Source organism: Chelonoidis abingdonii, chromosome 2, assembly GCF_003597395.2.
Source record: "Chelonoidis abingdonii isolate Lonesome George chromosome 2, CheloAbing_2.0, whole genome shotgun sequence".
In the NCBI taxonomy this organism is placed as follows: Eukaryota; Metazoa; Chordata; order Testudines; family Testudinidae; genus Chelonoidis; species Chelonoidis abingdonii.
The window spans coordinates 215122987-215142330 of record NC_133770.1 but is presented as its reverse complement, the minus strand read 5'-3'; positions in this window follow the sequence as shown (position 1 = coordinate 215142330).

Genomic DNA, 19344 nt, shown 5'->3' with positions numbered 1-19344 from the left:
GTAGGCAGTGACTGGACATCAGCAAGCCAAACGTTATGCTTCATAAAATAAACATGTCACAGCAGTGAATTTGGACAAAGGCGAAGTAAACAATGCTGCAGGGGCAGTAGTTGTGATGACAGTTCTGTGTCATTTATATAATCGCCCAAGATGCACTACCTAGAAGTTCAATGGATTTTAAGCAGTAGTTTTAAAAGTATTTAAATATCTAACTCTCTTTACATTAAAGATTATTAGGAAAAGCAAGAGAAAAGGAGAGGGACACGTGGTAGGTGCATCAGGATAATGAGACTTGTTCATCATGTGTGAAAGTTCCGAGCCATGAGGTATAGTTTAGAATAGCTTTTAAAACAGTTTCAGAGCTCCAGCTGCTGGACTCATGAATACAAAAGCAAGGAATTGTGCTCATCCCTTATACCTGTTAGCAATGATTTCTTTTTATTTGTTCCTTGTCTCTCTATGTATAAATAGCCTTAGTTTCTTTCTACAGATTATTAAAAGGAAAAGCTGCCTAAAAAGTGCTCGTATGCAAAATCCTTATCGAGTCTATACATTACATTTACAAAGCTGTCCGTGGGAGGTACATACATAAATCCTATTATATGTTAATGAGATTTGTATGTATGCCTTCCGCAGACTGCTTGCAAAACATATTCCATATGGCTTTTCTGTTTAAAGGCTCTTGGCTCCACTGAAAGACATTAGAAAATGCTTTTTTTTTTCAGGTATATTTTACCATAATACAAAATATGGTTATGATCAGAAGAGTGACTGTGAATAATACCAATTTGCTATGCTAATGCATATACTATGAATAACGTCATTTTAATACTCCCTGTGCCTTCTGAGTCATATTTGCTTAAGGGAGATTGTCCCTGGTCCTTGTGTGGGTTTGTACTGTGGGTAAAAAGAGCCCTTTCCCTCCCACCTTCCATGTGCTGTGGGTTGGAGAGGAACAACTGCAGTCCTTGCAACTGAGAGAGAATAGGGACACATCAGCCCAAGGACTGTGTGAGGTCATGACACTTCCCGCTTTGCTGATAGTAATCTGTGACGTTGGTAGGGTGCACTGGGAATGGAGCAGCCTGTGTACTCCCTGTAGGCAGCCAGGAATCTGGAGTGGGATCAGGGAACAAATCAGTACCTCATATAAAAGAAGAGAAAAAGGCAATGGGCGGAAAATGCCAAGAGTTCCAGCTGTGCAGAACAGGTACTTTAATGTGGGTGCTCACCTTGTACTCATGTGTAAGGACTTGCAAGATTGCGTCCTTGATAAGGACTTCAGAATCAGGCCTAGAGATTTTAGGATTTCTTTCTCTCAGCATGAATAACTACAGAAATCATCTAGATTATAGCAAGGATTTTAGAAACTGTTGTAAATTGTAATGTTCTCTTTCAAGGTAACTTTTTCCAAGAAATTATTTTAGTATATGTAACATAGGGGTTTTTTTTAGATGACTGTACTAAATATTAAAATACATTCTGACACAATATGTAAATACTTTTTATCTATACACAATAGACTATATTGTAATCTAAGGTTGGTAAAAATCTATTACAGTTGCTTTCTCAAATGGTATCTACGGCTAAACCTGCTTAAAACAGGAAAACAATCAACCAGGGAAACTACAAATGTAATGTTTTTACAAAAAGATTAAAATAAGTTGTGATGATAATTTATATCTATAAAAAATTACTGGCAGCAGGTTACTTCCTTCCCTTTAGCATTTGTAAATTATTACACATAGCTCAGTCAATTAAGCCTTTGCTTTTCATGGTAAGCAGGGTTGCTATGGAAATTATATAGCATGGGAATAACTGGTAGCTGCAAGTCAAGGTTTTTGCAAAACTGGTTAAAGAGTACAAAGACCTTTTTTGGGAGGGTAGGGTAAGTTGGCTGCTTTGCTATTTTCAGGAGGCTGCAGTTTGGCTATCAAAAACCATTACTGCCTGAAACCTGGCATAAAATATATTACAGGTTTTATAAAAAACACAAACAACGTAGCTGCTATTGCAAGTGTGTGTGTGTGTGTGTGGGGGGGTGTTATTGGTTTTAGGCAGATTTTTTTTCTTATACAAATCATTGATCATTTTTGAGCTGAAGTAAAAATATGGAATTTTTTTTAATCAATATTGTTTGACTTTTTGAGAATTGGAATAAAGAAAATCTACAATGACAGCTGTTAAGGATTAAAAACTGGCTATTGCTCCAGTATTATAAATATAGATTCTAAAAGAAAAAAATCATAATATTAAATAGTAAAAAACAAAGTGCAAGGGTATAAAATTAGTATACACAGAGCAAAATATAAGCTTACTCTAAGCGGCTATATTCTACCAAAGAAACAATTGGTCTCTATTACCTAATATCCAATGCATTGTATTAATATGACAGACTTCCATATTATCCATACTGCTAGAAAATTACAGCTGTAAAAATTGTTCAACAAGGTCAAGGACACAGTGTCAGCCCACCTCATTTGGATGGTGATCTGTGTTCATAAGGAAACAGTACTTCATTGGAACTTGTCTTTGGTACCTTTTGAGTTCCATCCAGACTCCTAAGGATTGGTCAGAGGGGACAAGTCACACAGTGGAAGTCATGCAGAGTGTGGTTTTCAAAAGCGGGGTATGAAAAAATTGCAGTTTCCAGAGCCCATGTGAGTTGGCATGAACTCTGGTAAACTTATTAGCTTGTTCATAGGTTTGTTTACTTTTTAAAATACGTTTTCTTTGTAATGCTTTGTACCTTAAGAAAGAGCTGTGGAGGTAACTTATAACTGCAGCAATTGCACTGTTCACCATCACCATCTCTGAAGAGAAACAAGCTGGTGTCCTAGGGCAACATCTCTGTACTGGGAACGACACACCGAAGGCAGGGAACTGGCCAGCCTGGAAATATCCGGGTCATAAGGGAGAGAGGAGCAGGTCTCCAATAGAGAGGCAACATCTGGGGAGCTGGAAGCCTGAGACTGGGTGCCCTTACTGAACCACTAAGAGGAAATATAGGTGTAGTTGCCCTGAACTGTAACCCCCCCCCCCTTACTTTGTGTCACCCACTGGAACTAGCAGAAACCATTCCATGGCATTACTCCTCAGGACCTCCCCTCCTCACGCACAGTGAACAAGTGGGAATTCATCCACTGAACTCTCTTGGAGGAATCCATTAAAAGGTGCCTGTTCTGCTGGAAGATGGCCCACCCCAGCAGCATCAGGGCAAGCAGCCTTCAGAGCCTCTAGTCTCTTAACTCTCTGACATCATCAGCTGTTTGCATCTGATGAGACTGCTGCCAAGTCTATCCAGCCATGTTGCTTTCATTCAGGGTGACCAGATCCGATATTTGTGGATTTTTCTTATATAGGTGCCTATTTCTGCCGCACTCCCCTATCCCCCGGGCCGATTTTTCACACTTGTTATCTAGTCACCCTACCTTCATTTGGCATTCTGTTCCTTTCCTCTTTCCTTCCCCTCATCTAGAATTCTCCTATTATCCTCGTTACCTTGGCTTTGCAAACAAAAAAGGGAGGTGTGAGAGGAGGAAAAGGCAACTATAATTTAAAAAGTTAACTAAATTAATGACTCTGGGACATCATTACTTTTATCCAGTTAGTGGAAACTGTCCCATTATTTTATATTTTCACTCACATAATTATAGCCAGAGCCCTGTGTAAATGGGTGCATTATTTACATTTTTGTCAAAATACCACCCGGATCTGTTCACACCACAGTGTAAATCTATAAAAAAAAAAAATGGCTATTTTCATACCATCTTTCAATTTCTCAGTTTGTCCGCCTACTATTTTGCTTTCCTTCTCCTTGCCTGTGTGATTGTCTGTTTCTTCCACATGAGAGAATTCAGTGAGTTTTCCATACAGGCTTAAAAAGAAGGCATGAGAGCCATGGAGATCCTTCATCATTTAGAGCAGCCAAAATGAGATCAAAGGAACTAACTCCAGATACTCAGACTGGACAGTGGATTTGTCCCAATAGACAAACACACAATGCATGCTCTAAACCCTGCATGTGCACATGAAAATGGGGTATGTGTACAACCAAACACCTACTTTCTCCTACGGTTCGCTGATGTTTGCCTTCCTACACATTTGCACACATGAAGTACAGCTTTTCAGGCATAGGGCTAGTGTGCTCCCATTTTGTAAAATTCCTCATTGTACAGAGCTTTGAAAATTTGGCCCAAAGAGTCAAAAAACAATGTTTATTCCTTTTTACTGAAGTAAATATGATTTATCAGAAACAGTGCTGGCTCCAGGGTTTTTGCTGCCCCAAGCAGTGGAAAAAAAAAAAAAGCCGTGATCATTATCGGCGCCTGCTCCACCATGCCACTGTCATCTTTGGTGGCAATTTGGCTGCTGGTCCTTCTTTCCAAGAGGGACCAAGGGACCCACCACCGAATTGCCGCTGAAGAGCTGGATGTGCTGCTCCTTCCCCATGGCCGCCCCAAGCACTTGGTTGCTGGGCTGCTGCTGGCCCTGATCAGAAATAATTTATTGATGATGATAATAATAATAATACTTAACTATTATGTAGTCCTTTTCATAATTAGATCTAAACAGGGAATACAATATAATGTAATACAATACAAAGAAATAGGTAAGCATTAATTTAATTACATTAAACAGCGAGGACAAAAGTGTGGTACAAATTGTTACTTTGTGTCCTACAACTACATTAAATTTCTACACATGGACTCTAAAAACATCTTATTTTTGCATTAGAGATTCACTACCTTGTAATGACTGCAGGTCATACTGGCTGAATAACAAAGCAGAAATCTGATGGGATAATGTTGAAACAGGACTGTTGAGTGATAATGTAGAGCCCTTCTTGCAAGCTTCTATCAGTTAAAGATTTGCAAATTGAATGAGACATTAAACAAACATTCCTGGCTGGATTCTATGAGAGCAAACTGTCACAGTTTCTGCGTTAACTGCACCTTTGACAGGCCTCCCCCGTCGAACTCCTGGCCTTCCTTGAGGACACCCACTTAAGGTTTTAGGCTTCCCAGCTCTCACCTCTCTTGAAGTGGAGACCCATGTCTCTAGACCTTCAGACTTAGGGGTTTAGGCTTGCACTCTCTGCACCTCCATTATGCTGTCTGATTAAAAAATGACGATATGTATCATGGTTGCTTCCACTGTTCTATCATTGCAACAAATCTTATACAAAGTGTATCACGTAAGGTGTAATGAAAACGTTACAATCTAGTAAGTATGATTATCCTGGTTAAATCTATGTATCTGAAGTTATGAATATTGGCTATGGATCTGTTTCTCAAATGTTTGTTCCTGGGTTAACACCCACAAGGTAGTTTACATGCAGTCTCACCAGCCCATTGTGAATGGACTATTTAAATCTGATGGGCCATTAAGAAGAATCAACTCTCCAGATAGCTCTTCCCATGGATGCCTCAGCAAGAACATGGGCAATGGCTGCACCTGTGAGTTATCAAACTATGTAAGGACATGTGATATGCTCATGTGATCCTGGATGCCATCTTGAGACAGTACATTTCCAGGCACATGGCAAAGGATATAAAAGACCCCGAGACATTTCCATGTTGCCTCTTTCCTGCCTTGATTCTCTGAACTGTGGATTTACAACAAAAAGGAGGATTTTGAATGATGGAGTGTGGACCTTCCAATCTTTTGGAAGTCATCTGAGAGATTTTACAAGCCAGCAGCCTATACCATCACTGCTACAAACCTGATATAAGGACTTTGCAATTGTTTATATATATATGATCTAGTAACCATTATGAACTCTCAATCTTTTATTATTAAACCTTTTGGTTACTAAAGGATTGGCCTCAGCATGATTGTTGAGTAAGATCTGAGTTATATATTGACCTGGCTAAGTGACTGATCTCTTGAGATTAGAAGGACCCTATACTTGGTGAAATTTGTTTTCAGCAACCACTCATCATATGGTACATCTGGGTGGTAAGACAAGGGCTGGCAAGCCCAGCAGACTGCATTTTTGACTTATTGTCAACCAGTGTGGTGAGACAGAAATTTACTTTTGTTACTGTATTGGTATAATCGAATGAGAGATTAACCATCAGTTTGGGATGAGTCTGCTTTATTTCTCAGCAGTTTGTCCTGAATATGGTATTCTCAGCCATGACCCTCTGACACATGGTGATAACCACACATGCTGAATTCCTGCCAGAGCTGCTGGAAAATCGTTGTGAAGTTAATTCTTTCTCCAGGGGCAATACCAGGATACCCCAGTTACCAACCAGGCTTCACAGAACAATCTGCATTTATTCTTATGACAAATGCATCACAGATAAAATGTATAAAAACAATAAAATAACCTACACTAATGCAAAAAGCTTACCAGAAGTGTCTCTCCCCTTCAAGATGGGGCTCAAGTAGGTGTCAGTCTTTTAGACCCCACAACTGGATTTGCCCCCTTGGTTCAAGGGTACTGGAACAATTGTTATAGTGGGGGTGCTGAGAGCCATTGAAACGAACTGTAAACTCTCTATATAATGGAAACCACTTTAATCCAGGGGATGCAGCAGCAACCCCAGCACCCCTAGTTCCAGCACTTATGTATTGGTTACAAGTTCATATCATTTTTTGAGCAGGAACTAGACCTCAGTTGGACAGTTGAGTTGTTTCTTTATACTTCTCAGGCCTTTGATCTCCAGTCTCTGGGAACAAGTCAATGGCCTGTCAATGGTTTTTTCCTCACGAAGAAGCTTCAGAAGGCTGGGTTTCTGCATAAATGGGTTGTGTAATTTTCATTAACCTCTCCCCAGGAAACCCACTTAATGTTTCTTATCCCAAAAGTCCATGTTTGTCTAGCATATTTCAATATAGTTGTTTGAACTTACACTTCCTAAGTCTTGTGTCTGTCACAAGAGTCTCCTTGCATTATGGGAAGTAGGAATTCTTTCTTTCTTCCTCTTTCTCTTTCTTTCTTATGGTAACATAAGGGTAAAATTCACTTAAGAGGGCATTATGCCATCTGGTGCTGTTCTTGGCTGTTATATACAAACACCAACTATTTGGCAAATATTACTAGCTATGTTTCTTTAGAGGAATGAACTGCGTGAAGAACAGCATGAGTGTCACATTAGATGGAGAGCTAGTGTAATGAATATGCAAGATAATTTTGTCTCATACAACTTCTGTTATCCTTACATTACCATTATTAGATACTATTTGTATTTTTGAAGTAAGATCACAACATTTAAAGATAGTTAAGGTTAAACTCATATTAATCTTAATGTATTAGACGTGGAAAGAGATGAATTATGAGCAGTCAAGAAGAAACTGCACAGGATTTGTGTAATTATTCAGATCACTACATGTTTTAACTAAGGAGCTATTTGTGCCAAGTGACTGAAGATGTGATTGAAGACATGCATATAGTCAGTCACAGAGACCACAATGACTACAGACTCTGACAGGGCATGTTTCCCAATTCAACCGATATTCTCTTCAGATGCAGGTTAGTGTAGGATGCTGAGTTTCAGTTCTGATCCACTATAACTGTCCAGGTGTTGATTGCTCAACACTTTCTGAAAATCAGTCTCCCTTTAAAGTATTTTAAGTTGGGCATCCCAAATTACTGGTCAGTTATGAAAATCTTGGGTAGGAATGCAAAACAATTAGAAACTACTTATGCAACAGATTCATTATTGCATGGAAGTTTTCTGAAACTGTGGCAGATGCAAGTTGATCTGCTCTTTTTGAGCACAGCTTTTCTTAATATGCTGGTATTATTGATTTTAAACAGTAGGATAGTGTTCGCCATTAGGGAGATGAGATCTTAGATTCATTCCATGTATAATTGATGAAATACATGTAAAAAGGAGAGTCCTACCTCAAGAGGGTGTTTTATTATTTTCCCTATATAAACTTTTTTTGCATTGAGTTATTCTGATGCAACTGAAGATCACTTGAGTTGAACAACAGAAAGAAGAAAATCAAGAAACATTCTGAATGACCATTTGCAAACCAAGGTACTGTACTAAAAACAGTAATGGGCACAAATATAACTGGATAATGTACAGGTAAAGAAATAGGAGTTGAAGCATAGAATGATATAGTAGAATGATTCCCCCCCCCATTTTCTTTATTAAAACAAAAACAGAGGAGATATGACATTAACTTGTTTTAAAAGGCTAAGGATTGCAAATGAGGGAAATCTTCTTATTCAGCCTTTGAAGTTTCTCATGTAGCTCAGGCTTTTTTTTTTTTTTTTTGTTTGGCCCCTTTGCAAAGCTAACAGTATTCTACTGTACTATTTGTTTAAACACAATAACATTACAGATGAAACTGAATCGAAGATATAAATCAATTCACAGCTTGAATGTACAATATGTTTAATAAATGGACCAAATCCAAATACCACAATTTGGGAAAGATTAGATTTAGGGTTGAATTTAAGCCTCCAAGTTTGGGAGTTGTAATGTTTTGACACCATGCAATATTTTATTTACTTGCGTGGGTATTTCCTGTAGGTGATTACTCTGTACATAAAAATGATTCCAAACAGAGACTCAGGCAGGGAAAAAAGTAGCGATTGTGCTATTATTGGGTATTACTAGATAGTGTTGTTATAGTTAGTCTTAGTAGTTCTGTTTAACTGAATGTATGGGCAGATACTTTGGAAAAATGTTTGGTGTTCTTTTCTACAAACAGTTCTTTTTTAGAAACTGTACCTATCAGTAGCAAAATTATGTTCCCTGACTATTTCTGACTGAATCACATTTCAGGTGTGTGCAAAACTGCTGCACACCCATGCAAATCAAACAAAAAAGTATATAGTGTTATAAACATTACAGAACTATTTGGATCTGAGTATAATGAGTAGAAGGGTTGCAAAGGGTAAATGCATTTTCTTCTTGCTGGTGGGTCAAACACTGGCAGTGCCAACCCCATAGTACCTTAACTGGGAGCAGGGACCCAACCAGGCCACAAACCCAATGTTCCACTCCAACCTCCTTGTGGTGCAACCAGGATGTACCCTTAATGGGTAGTGAACCAAAGGGGGCTGCCTAGACTTGAGGAGGCTGGAAGGCTAGATACTTCTGTAAGCCAAAATCCCAACAAAATGTCAAAAATCAAACAACATCCATAGTACATCAGATAACACTTAGCCAAAAAAAAAAAAAAAAAAAAGGGTAGGAAAGAACAGATAGACTTCATCTGAATAAGACAACATTGGAAAACAAGCGTACTTGAATACAGGGTTTGCAGAAGCCTAAACGCAGACTCAAAACATGTATAATTGATTAAATAGATGTAAAAAGATGTGATCACTACAGTCAGGAGCAGACTTAACTCTAAAATCTGCATACCCCCCAAACCCACACACAAGAGAATCTATAATGTTGAAGCTTTGAAAAATATAGACGCTATGATGACCTTTCTGAACTCCACTTGTGGCTGCTATGTCCCCTCTCTTAGACTTAGAGGACACCACAGTAGAACAAATCTGCCATAGGTGAAAGACTCCATTCATGCCATGAGCAAGGAGTTTCAGGGGTGAGGTTCTATCCTAAAAGAAAAGATTGGGTGACACTAGAGGTCACCTATCAAGAAGAAAAATGAAGCATATCAAGAACATTTGAAAGCTGAAGAGTGCCCTAAATGGAAAAACAAATACACACAGCTCAATAAGGAACTAAAAAGAATGGCTAAAAAGGCTAAGTAACCCTGGTTTGAGAGAAGTCAAAGAACTTTTGAACAATTCTTTCAAAAAAAGTAATGTGAGAGCTTTTTCAGAAGGTCAGATTAGTATCAAAGAAGTTTAACACCTGTAACAAATCAGCTTCTCAGCGCTCAGGGGACCTATATACTAGATAAAGTTCAAACGCTTAAAATATGCTATTGAACATGAATAGTCAAGTTGAATCTGCTGTCTTTGAGGCAATAGCTGTGAAAGTAACAATGAAGAAGAATATGTATTGGAAGCAGGAACTGAAGCCATAAGCAGGTCCCTGAAAAACAACAAGGCATGTTGTTCAGATGGTATATCAACTGAAGTGCTAAAACATAGTGGAAGAGGCATGATCATGCGCCTTTGCAAACTCTGTACCTTATTTGGAAAAAAGGTGAAGTTCCTGAAGACTGGCAATACTCCATTGTACAACTCTTTAAAAAAGGTGACCTGACAGTTTGCAAGAGCTGTAGAGGAATACGTCTTGTAAGCATTCCTAGTAAGGTGTTCTGAAAAGTGATTTTTAGCTGGATAAGAAGAGCAGAAAAGATCCTTTGAGTCAAAAGCTGGCTTTGGACCTGGACGTTTCACTGTAAATCAGATACTTGTTTTTCGTTACATCTTGGAGAGAGAGACAGTGTTCATTGCGTCCCTGTTTTGCACATTTGTTGACAAGAAAACATTCAACTCTGTTAATGGAGAGGCTTTGTAGAAAGTACTCAAGTGTTACGGTTTTTGCAGCCAGTTGATTTCAAATACTGCAGAGTTGAGTCAGTGGTGAGCTGACAGAGTGCTTTGGAATGAAAACTGGAGGCAAACAGGGATGCATACCAAGTTCAATACTTTTCGCGCTACATATAGAGAGCATGTTGTCCAACTCCCTTAGTAACATTGGTGGAGGATATTAGGGCTTATTATCAATCACTTTGACTTTTGTGACACAGCATGGCCAGAGGGCAGCAGGAAAGGGTTAGAAGGGAGCCTTATTCCCTGTAAGAGGAATGAAGTTTGCTATAGATTAACTAGAGCACCTGACACCAATTAGAGCACCTGCAGTCAGTCACATGATAAAACCCCCTGCTTCAATCAAACAGTGTGGGAGTAGGAGCAGAAATAATTGGTGTTGGAGCAGAGAACAGTTTGAAGGGAAGCAGAGGACAGTTTGGAGAAGTGCTGCGGTGGGCTAAGAAGTCCTAGACCCTAGGTAAGGGGTACCTGACTTGTGCAGAGGGAGGGCAAGAAGTCCCCCCCACCACAAGCTGAAGGGCAGGAGAGGGAAGTAGCCCAGGGGAAGAAACAGTCAGTACAAGTGGTTCACCACTATCCTCAGGGCCCATGGGCTGGGACCTGGAGTAGAGGGTGGGCCGAGGTCCCTCCCTCTCCACTCCCCTCCTCTAGGACACTAGTGGGGCAATTAATATTCCAATTTAGGGGCAAGAAGTGGTGCCCTGAACTCCCCCCAAAGAAGAGAAAGCGCGAGACCCATCATAATAGTGCCGGCAATTTGCCACACTTTGCAGACAACATCATAATGGTAATGCCTCCCAAGTAATACAACCAAGAAACAGCAACCAACCTGTACACAATAGCCGAGAGCATGGATTAAAAATGAATGAACAAAAGACCAAACTAACTGTAACAAAGATCAAGAAAAAAGGCTAGTCATTAACGGTGTAGGGCATTGGAAAAATTAGATTATAACGATGGTTAAAATCTCTATAATGATTCTAGACCTGATCCTCGGTTACACTTATGCCTCTTTACATCACTCTGACAGTGTAAAGGCAACAAACTGACTACAAGGAACCTTTCCTGTAAATTAGAATAAAGCCCATGAACTTCATATCCAAGATGTGGTTCATGCCTATCTCTGCTATAGACTGTATGACCAATAGACTACTAATGGGCTTATAGTCAAAATAGCTGTGACTTATTAATCTCATATGACAAACTGCGCTTCGCTAGCTAGTGATATAGATTGCAGCTGATTTACCAATTCATATAGTAAACGTGGAACACAAGTAACTGATCTGATGTTTAGATTTTTTTTTTCTCTTGGAAAGGGGTCTGTTGAAAAGGAGAGAGTTTATTATTTAGTCATTATTATTATTATTATTGCTACTATTAACTGTCTCTGGTAGTGCCCATAATGGGCTAGGTGATGTGTAAACATCAAAGAGTTTATAATCTTTCCCAGAGAGCTCATCACCTAAAAGAAACAAAATAGACGGGTGAAGGGTGGAGGAAGACACGTAAGTATAAAGTGCTGACTGACTGTGTTTTGATAACATAGCTTTAGTTGTTGTTGTTAAGATGCATTTTCAGTTGGCTAGTTACTTTTCGGCGTCATGGAGAAATATGGAAAAGGTTGTGGCCTTGTGGACTAGCCCAGGCAGGGTATAACACATGCAGCAGGCCTTGTGGAAGAAGGAACAGAAGTGGGCTGACATTATGTCGAGGGAGATATCGTTGGTGGAGCAGAGAGAAGTCTATCGAAGATTTACTGTATGGTGTGTATAAATGGGTTATGGCAGCTCTGCTGTTTATCTACAGCCACAAGTCATTCACTCCGGATGAAAAAAGACTTTTGTGAGAGTAAAACAAAGGGCCCAATCCACAGCTAGTGTAAATGGCATTCAACAGAGCTATGATGAATTACATCAGTTAAGGATCTGGCCCATTATGTTTAAGATTTCAATTTTTTTATTCTAGACTTAGTTTGTTCTAACTCTGATATTAATCTAGGCCTGGTAGGACAGGGGCTGGTGCACCAAGCCGAGTAGCTGCACCCCATAGCTGGCCACTGCAGGGGGCAGATCAATGGCTTGGCTGAACCTCTGCCCTCAAGAGAATAAGGACAGAACAGTCTAGGGCTTTTCTGAGTACCGGGGCTATAATTCCATGTAGCAAGGAATGGAAGGCTCATTATGCCCTAGCCGTTGTCTTCCCCTTCGGGACTATTTAGAAAAGTTGGACGAGCACAAGTCCCTGAGGCTGGATGCGCCGCATCCGAGGATGCTAAAGGAGTTAGCGGATGTGATTGCAGAGCTATTGGCCATTATCTTTGAAAACTCATGGCAATTGGGGGAGGTCCCGGATGACTGGAAAAAGGCTAATGTAGTGCCCATCTTTAAAAAAGGGAAGAAAGAGGATCTGGGGAACTACAGACCAGTCAGCCGCACCTCAGTCCCTGGAAAAATCATGGAGCAGGTTCTCAAGGAATCAATTCTGAAGCACTTAGAGGAGAGGAAAGTGATCAGGAACAGTCAGCATGGATTTCACGGACAAGTCATACCTGACTAACCTAATGCCTTCTATGATGAGATAACTGGCTCTGTGGATGCGGGGGAAAGCAGTGGACATGTTATTCCTTGACTTAGCAAAGCTTTTGATATGGTCTCCCACAGTATTCTACCAGCAAGTTAAGAAGTATGGGCTGGATGAATGATTAAAGGTTGGCTTAGATTGTGCTCATGGGTAGTGATCAATGGCTCCATGTCTAGTGGCAGCCATTATCAAGTGGAGTCGCTCCAAGGGTTGGTCCTGGGGCGTTTTGTTCAACATCTTCTTTAATGATCTGGAAGATGTCATGGAATGTACCTCATCAAGTCTGCAGATGACACTAACTGGGAGGAGTGGTAGATAGGTTACAGAAGGACCTAGACAAATTAAAGGATTGGTCAAAAGAAATTTGGATGAGATTCAGCCAAGGACAGTGCAGGTCCTGCACTTAGGACGGAAGAATCCCATGCATGCTACGGGCTAGGACGAATGGCTAGGCAGCAGTTCTTGTAGAAAAGGTTCTTAGGGGTTACAGTGGACAAGAAGTTGGATATGAGTCTCAGTGTGCCTTGTGCAAGAAGGCTAATGGCATTTGGGCTGTATAAATAGGTGCATTGCCAGCAGATTGAGGGATGTGATCATTCCCTCTATTACATTGGTGAGGCCTCATCTGGAGTTACTGTGTCAGTTTTGGGCCTCACAATAGAAGAAGGATTTAGAAAGGAGTCCAGGCTGGGGTCAACAAAATATTAGGGGACTGGAGCAATGACTTTGGAAAAGGTGAGGGCTGGGATTGTTTAGTCTTCAAAGAGAAAATAGGTGGGATTTGATAGCTGCTTTCACTACCTGAAATGGGTTTCCAAGAGGATGAGATCTAGACTGTTCTCAGTGTCCAGATGACAGAACAAGGTAATGGTCTCAAGTTGCAGTGGGGGAAGTTTAGGTTGGATATTAAGAAAAACTTTTTCACTAGGAGGCGGTGAAGCACTGGAATGGGTTACCTGGGAAGGTGGTGGAATCTCTTTCCTTAGAGGTTTTTAAGGTCAGGCTTGATGAAGCCCTGGCTAGGATGATTTAATTGGGGATTGGTCCTGCTTTGAGCAGGGGGTTGGACTAGATGACCTCCTGAGGTCTCTTCCAACCCTGATATTCTATGAAATCCATTTCCCAAATCCTCACTCAAGGACATGACAATTATTATGATGAGAATAAGATATTTTCTTCCTCAGAGAGTTCATCTAGACCTCTCCTTACTGCTACTATGGATGAACATTATGGGTAACTGAACAGCTAGAAATGCTCAGATGATACCTAGCAGTTTATATTTTCAAAATGTTGCATAAGCACCTAACATACAATCAAATGCTCACCCCCAACCCCATCATTTGCACTAGCATGACCAGGGACAGCTTCCAGTGAGCCTGATGCCCACCCCAGTGGGTGGTGGCTGGGAGCAGTATAGCCATGCTGGAGGATCTGCTGGTGAAGGGTGCTGGCTCCTGGGAACAGCGGCCCAATAGGCTGCTGCTTTCATCACTGTGGTTCCCGGTAGAGGTCTGCAGATAATAATTTATATCAATGGATATCCGCAGGACTCTGGAAAATTAGACCACTAATTTATAAGCTGAAGCTTCTGCTGTAGTTAATGGAAATTCACTGTAGTCAAGCTTTGGGTGCTTAATGTTTCTGAAAATAAGGGCACTCATTTACTGTAGGTGCCGAGATACAGTGTGTTTAAAATTTTGGCCTAAGAAATTTGCCTTGAGCCACTCAGTGAGTTTGTGGCAGGCTGGGATTAGAATTTAATCAGAGCATGATGTCTTCCAGTATAAATAAAATTCTAATACTGCAGCTCCTATGGGCTTCTATTGTTTACAGGGGGAGGGATAGCTCAGTGGTTTGCACATTGGTCTACTAAACCCAGCATTACAAGTTCTAATCCTTGAGGGGGTCACTTCAGGATCAGGGGCAAAATCAGTACTTGGTCCTGCTAGTGAAGGCAGGGGGTTGGACTCAATGACCCTTCAGGTTCCATTCCAGCTCTCTGAGATAGGTATATCTTTGTGTATTATAATTCTCTGGCAGCATGCTTACAGGAAGTCCAAAACTTGGCACTCCCTGAAGAGTCTTAATGATTAGTTCATTATTTCCTTCTGTTTTTAAACCACCTTTGCAAACTTTTAGGAATATTGTCAAATTGCATAAGTTTTTGGCTCAATTTAACTCTCTTGGCCCTGTATTATGATTAATAATTTAATCTTTAAACAAATTTAAGTAGCTCCAAAATACTCTTGGCAGAATTGTATTTTCAGCTTAAAAGCATCAGGAGATAACCCTGATTTTGTAAAAATTGCATTTAATTCCACTAAAATTTGTGCAGTGCTCAGATGCTTGTTCTATAAAATTCTCCATCACTCAAGACCTTTAACTCCCCTTCAGGTGTGTCTTACTCCTGTGAGAGACTTTGCATAGTAAGTGGTTCCAGCCCATGCGAACTGTCCGCCAAGAGAGAAGGATTCACTGCTCAAACTACGAACGCTACTTTTACTCCTGTACAGAGCTGAAGTGGCTTCTCTGATGTGATCTCATCAGAGTGCTCCGGTTCCTGAGAGACCTGTTACAGAGACGCTCAACTGACCCACTTCTGTACTCTTGCTTTTGTGAGTTCCCCTCAAGATGTGCCTCCAACCACTGTCAATTTAGTGACTTAGGTTCAGATAATGTTAAAGGAAAGTACAGCCAAGGTGCTGGACTTTGCTTTTTATATGATTCAAATGCCCTGAACTGTAGCGTTGGACTGTGTGTTTATAATTATAAGAAGCACTCAGCTTGCTCTTACCATTTTGTTTATATCCCTGCTGTTGTTTTTGCTTTAGAGCACAATGCAAGACCCACCCATTTCCTCAAGTGTTCCTCAATGAGGTGATTTGTTTGCCTTGTGGCAAGTCCGAGTGGCAGATAAAGAAGTCAGATCAGAGCCTGTTTCCTGGAGATGGAGTAGGAGAAGGTAATGAGAAAAGGGGGAGCTTAGGAAAAGGAATGAGTCTACATATATGCATGAAAAGGGTCCAAATGAAAATGAGTAGGAGAAAGAAAGGATAAGTTTAAAGGGACAGATTGGGAGAGATGAGAAAAGCAAAAGCTGCCACCATGGCTTCTCTGCACACCTTCCATTTCAGAGCCTCTGGGAAAAAAGTTCTAAGGGAGCCTGCTGTCCATTTACTCTTTGGCCTCTTTGCTGAGACTGCGGAGATGGGTTCTACTAACACTGATGAAACAGGTGTTACACAGACTAGGTAGAAAACAATTAGAAGTTCATATATCTAAATGCTGATTAAAGCGTCCAAATGGAGATTTGCATATCCTAATTAGAAGCCCATGTTTAAAAATTAGACATCCATATGCTGACAATATAGCTGATGCAAATACAAAATCTGGTAAATGAGTGGTAGGAAGGACGCAATGGCTGTTTTGAAAATATATGTTCACAGTAGGAACCTTTTATGAGTGAAGAAACCATAATTCCCTTTAGGAGCCAGGACTGGAACATTTTAATGAAAGACAAAATGCCTTTGTGTAGACTTCAAATGGTACAAGTTATAACACACTAGTGTAGTAAGTGAAGGCTCTGATAAAGGCCCAGTATGAGGCCTGAGGCCTGAACTAAAGAAATGGTTAAGACTTAGCTAAAAAGCAAAGTCAAGCTGTGAGCTGAAGGCCGGCTCGGTTCACAGACGCTGGCATGGAAAGGGCTGATGTTGCATAAACATTTATTCACCTAGCATACCGAAGTATAAACATGGTACCAGAACACCTTATACTGGAACATTCCACAGATAGAGGAACAGGCGACCCATCCCAATGACACGGAGGCAATAAGGGTAAAATGATGGATAGAGTGTTTTGATTCGAACCAAGTTGTACAGGTGAGAGGCGGCAGCCTTTCTACGAACGGGGTTGTACTGCTGCGTAGAGGGTTAGCCGCTGCTGTTCGGGCCTCATCCCCTCAGGTGCGGCGGGGAGACAGGGCGCCTCTTCGGGCAGTCGGGACGGTTCCCGCCGGTCCTGTACTTGAAGGGTCATAGCAAACAGCGTCTATGGGCCTGGCCCTTAGGCAGGGCGCGGGCAAACACAGGTCTGGCTCAGCTCCTGTCACCGGGCGAGAACAAGTCAAACGGCGCTGGCCCTTAGGCAGGGCGGGCGCCAAACATTCAGCTCTGACCCTTGGAGGCAGGGCAGAGCAGTATACAAGTCTAGGGCGCCTGGCCTTAGGCAGGGCGGGGCACCAATCAAACTGTAGCACACTCAGGGGTTCTGGGTGAAGGGGAATCTGCAACCCGGTTACGGTGGCAAGGCGGAGACGCAGGGCCGCACCCATCTCGCTGTTTCAGCCGGGGCCCTGGTAGCGGCAGTTGCCGCTAGGCGTCAGTGGGGGATCGGACGGCCGAAACAACCTGAAGGTGGTCAGTGGGGACTGCCGATACACACGGCCAATAGGTTGGGCTTCTGCGGCCTGACTTAGTTCAGCCGCCCCCTTGGGCTACTTCCAAACTTCCCCTCCCTGTACTGTCCTCGTCGGCGAGTCCGGTGGGTCCAGACCAATAGGTTCTTGGAGACCGGGGGTAGCAGGCTTGGTGTCCTCCGGCCAGCGGGCGCAGGGTAGTTCAGGCTGAGGGTCTTAGATAACCCGGCATGGGCAAGGTCCAGCCAAGCGCCCTCTGGGAATATTTGCCCAAGGTAGGTCGGCCAGCGCTGCCTCTCTGAGATACTTGGCCCCGAGTAAGGTCCCCGGCCAGCGCTCTCGGGTAAGTGGCTAGCAACGGCAAGCTGGGCCGAGCGGGAGCTCGGCCTACATGTCTGTACCTCTTCGGCTCTGGCTCAACTGAGCTCTGGGCCTGGCTTTATACTTCCTGTCCGCGCCCTTGACTTCGGGGAGCAGGAACAGGCGTACTGCCTCGGCTGCAGGAGGATGCCTGCTCTGTCTTCCCTCAGGTGCGGCAGGGAGCCAGGGCGCCTCCTTACACACCCCCCTCCTGAAGACAGGTTCCCAGGTACCGGGGCCAGCCATGTCCATACCTCCCAGGCGGGAAAGGAAGTCCACATTGGCGTGGTCCTTTCCAGCCCGGTGACGGACGGTGAAGGCATAGGGCTGCATCGCCAGGTACCAGCGGTGGAGCTGCATGTTATTGTCCTTCATTCTGTACAACCATTGGAGGGCGGAGTGGTCGGTGACCAACGTGAAGGGGGCCCCCAGCATGTAGTAGCGGAGGGCGTCGCAGGCCCATTTCGCTGCCAGGGCCGCCTTCTCGACCACCGTGTAGTTCTGCTCCCTTGGGAACAGCTTTCGGCTGATATACAGAACGGGGTGTTCCTCCCCATCCACCTCCTGCGAGAGGACAGCGCCGAGACCCAGTTCGGAAGCGTCCGTCTGCAAGATGAACGGGCGGTGGAAGTCTGGGCTGAACAAGACGGGCTTGCTACAGAGGCAGGCCTTAAGCGATCTGAACGCCTAGTCGCACTCGGAGGTCCACCGAACCTGCTGGGGGCTGTCCTTCGTGAGGAGGTCTGTCAAGGGGGCAGCCAGTGCCGCAAACTGGGGAATGAAGTGTTGATAGTAGCCAGCCAGCCCCAAGAACTGCCGGACGTGGCGCTTCATGGTGGGCGGAGGACAGGCTGCGATGGCCTGTACCTTGTCGACGAGCGGTTTTACCTGCCCATTCCCCACGGTATACCCCAGGTAGGTGGTTTCTTACCAGCCAATGCGACACTTCTTGGGGTTGGCGGTTAATCCGGCTTCCCGCAAGGATTGTAGGACAGCGGCGACCTTGTCCAGTGGGTCTCCCACTGCCGACTGTAGACGACCACATCGTCCAGGTAGGCCGCGGCGTAGTCGTGGTGCGGGCGGAGGAGGCGGTCCATCAGTTGTTGGAACGTGGCCAAAGGGCATCCGCGTGAACTGATATAGGCCGATGGGCGTGTAATAAGCCTCTGTCCCAAATCTGGACCTTAGCGTCCAAAATCTGGGTGCTTAGCATGAACCTCCAAGTTTAATTACCAGCTTGGATCTTCTCTCGCTGCCACCAATCAGGATTCTGAGTACCTGATAAACTCTCTGGTCTCCCCAAACCTTTCCCTGGGGGACCCCCAAGACTCAGATGCCCTGAGCCTCCAACCAAGGGAAATAACCCACTTCCCTTCCTGCTCTTTACTTCCTCCCAGATTTTCCCGCCCTGGGGATACTAGGAGATTTCCCTGCTTCAATCCCTTGAAACACAAAACAGAGAGGACGATTTACCTTCCCCCCTCCTTCTTCTCCCCCCTCCCAGTCTTTCCCTGAGAGAGACAGTACTCCTGGCACAGAG